The sequence below is a fragment of the Lygodium microphyllum genome, chromosome 6 (genome assembly GCF_053477565.2).
Source record: "Lygodium microphyllum isolate KBCC chromosome 6, Lygodium_microphyllum_v1.1.10, whole genome shotgun sequence".
NCBI lineage: Eukaryota > Viridiplantae > Streptophyta > Polypodiopsida > Schizaeales > Lygodiaceae > Lygodium > Lygodium microphyllum.
The window spans coordinates 135,620,320-135,623,387 of NC_141140.1; the positions used below are offsets into that span (position 1 = coordinate 135,620,320).

The 3,068-nt window shown below is 40.9% G+C and overlaps 1 pseudogene; it reads right to left on the reverse strand.

Moving 5' to 3' along the window:
- Positions 1-859: 859 nt before the first annotated feature.
- LOC148035171 (tubulin beta-1 chain-like) lies at positions 860-1,883 on the reverse strand (annotated as a pseudogene).
- Between the last annotated feature and the right edge of the window lie 1,185 nt (positions 1,884-3,068).

Here is a 3,068-nt window from a genome sequence, read left to right on the forward strand (position 1 = left end):
TTTTGGAACAGACATGTTTCTTTCTCTCTCTTGAAGCTTCCATTGAAGCTCTTGTGCAAGAAATCTTCTTCCATCTCACTACCTTGGCTCCTCGCTTGGCTCCAATGGTTTCCATGGTACCTTGCGCTTGAATATATAGCTTATAAGCTCTCTATGGAGCCCCATTTTAACCATGATTGATCTTGTTTTTCTTCAGCAGTAAGGCAAGCTGATTCTGTGTTGTTTGTGCATGAAGATCCCTTCTCCCTTCTACTAGGGTTTCTTCTCGGAAAGCAGGAGCATATCTCGGCTATGCTCTCTGCCAAGGCTCGCCTCTTTCCCAAGGTTTCTTGTACCAATGAAAAATGGGTGATGATGATGATGTGCAACCTCTTGTATGTGATAATGGATCGGGTAGGGTTAAGGCTAGTTTTGTGGGAGATGATGCACCTTGAACAGTATTTCCAAGCATTGTTGGTTGGCCTCGACATACCGGTGTAATGGTTGGGATGGGGTAGAAAGATGCATATGTTGGTGATGAGGCTCAGTCAAAGCGTGGTATTTTGAGCTCTCATCTTCTTCCTGAAAACCCTAGACATGACAATCATTTGCAGTAGTGAAAATTTCCAGATTTAATAATTCATTTTATGGGGCTTTTGATCTCAAATCCCTAAGCATCAAGCTTATTGAGGGCTCCATCGATGACCATGCCTGCCTCATCGCTGCGGCAAATGTTGTCATCTCAACTGTCGAAGAGCCAGCTATCCTCGAGTAGGAGAAGTTCATTGCTGCCATCAAAGAAGTTGGTACTGTGAAGAGGTTCTTGCCTTCAGAGTTTGGCAATGATGAATGAAGAACATTATTCCATATCTTCTTCTCCTCATGGCATTGGCTCCTCATCTTCATAATCTACCTCATCCTCAGCAATAGCATATTGGTATTGTTGATACTCAGATACCAGATCATTCATGTTACTCTCAGCTTCAGTGAACTCCATCTCATCCATTCCTTCACCCATATACCAGTGCAAGAAAGCCTTTCTAAGGCTGCCTCAGGTGACATGGTCTCGAAAAGGAAAATAGCAAGCCCTATTTGCAACGTCTCTTCTGCTCTCTCCAGTGTTCTAGGGGGTCTGAGGCCTCACGCAACGATGCTATAAAAGGGACTATGGATTTACATCAAACAGAAAAACCTTCAGAATCAACTGGACAAGAAAGAAGTGCTATGCGCTGAGAAGCTGAAAGCTACTTTTGGACAGGACAAATTTACAATCAGTGAAGTGTTTACCCTGATGAATCCTCATCTCACAAAGAAGAGTTGAACCCTTAACTTTGCATCTAGCTCTAGTGTATAGTTTACTGTTTATGAGCCTTCACTTGCACTATATAACTAGGCATCACTGGAAGGGAATCCTTATTGTGCTATTTTTTGATGTATCTAGATAGGAAATTTAATTCGTGTCCAATGAATGTGGAAGCCATCTTCAAATCTTTTGGTGGAATGTCACAAACACTGGACTTCACATTGTTTGGGATCCATTCTACAAAGTAAGAGGAGTTTTTGTTTTGGACATTAATCATCTTCTCATCAATTTCCTTGGTACTCATATGACCTCGGAACATAGCAGAAGCAATCAGGTAACGCCCATGATGAGGATCACCTGCACACATCATGTTCTTGGCATCCCACATCTGTTGAGTAAGTTCTGGGACAGTAAGACTCTATACTAATGTGAACCTCTTGAAGTGAGAGGTGAAAATCCCACAAGAAGTGGTAGATTTTGCAAATTCAGGCTGTTGTTTAATAGATGGAGAGATCTGGACAGCTTGCTCTGTAGTATTTTGGATGTTTAGGATTCCTCCACCAGACATTGCTTGTGCAGCCGGCCTGCTTTGTGCAGGCATAGTTCCAACAAAATTGTTCCCAAGGAAAGCAAGTATGCTACAATCTTCATGTGGTTGAGTACCATTGTTTGTGGAAGAACTCCCATCATCAAGGCCAACTTGCTTGGCATGAAGAAGGAGAGCAGCGAACATGAGAACGAGACAGCATCAAAATAACTGCGGGAAAGCCCTAAAGGGCCTATCTGCAGAAAGGATTTTTGGGCCTATCTCCACAGACATTTTTGAAGTGAAAGCAATTGCTGGTGTTACGCACCTGGGAGAAGAAGACTTGCAAAGAACAAGATTCACCAAAGTAGTAGGAGAAGATCCATTTATGCTACACCTACCTTCCTCTTCTAATGCACCACAACATGAGTGTAGTCTTATGCAAAATGAATTGCAGCTTATGGTTGATAAATTGAAAGATACAAAAAAAGCTTGGTGTTTTTGGGAGTGGTCTTTGTGTCAGCTTGTGGCAAGCTGTTTAAAACTTGGAGATGTCAAAAGAATCAAAGAACAGCATTCAAAACAAAGCATTCCAGCACATTGATCCTTGGTTTAGAGGCTTTTGATCAATAGGCTGACTGTCTTCATTAGTAAAATATTCTACGTACTCTTGATGACTTCTTTCATAGTTAGACATCAAGGATTCTAATACCCTTAAGCACCTAAGAAGAAGCTGATATTCATTCCACTTTATAGCAGCTATTTGAAGAAGTACTTGAGGCAACTATAGTGTGGATTTATGCAGCAGATTTCATGAACAATGTGTTTTGCTCTGGGGTACTTCTACTTGTGAGTTACTGCTGTGCCGGTTATGGGAATCATATATGACTTGGAATATGATTAGGGATCATGAAAATATGATCTATTGACTTGTTTTATGACTTAGATGACTTGGATCAGTAATGCACATGTTTCTTAAAGCAAATGTTACATGGGCACTTGACAATGCAGTTGGAAGACAATGTATCATCTTGGCTACAGCATATTGGTCACTTGTATGCTTATGGAATGCTGAGCCATGTATATGACTTTGGATACTAGTGTAAATGTATATATCTTGGCACATGAATGAATGGGAAAAGGTGTAATGCAGTGGGGTTGACAGGACATAAATATTCATTGACATTTTTATGGACAATGGGTATCATTAGCAATGAATCTTGACTTGGTTTCATATTGCCTATCTCTTTGGTTTTCACA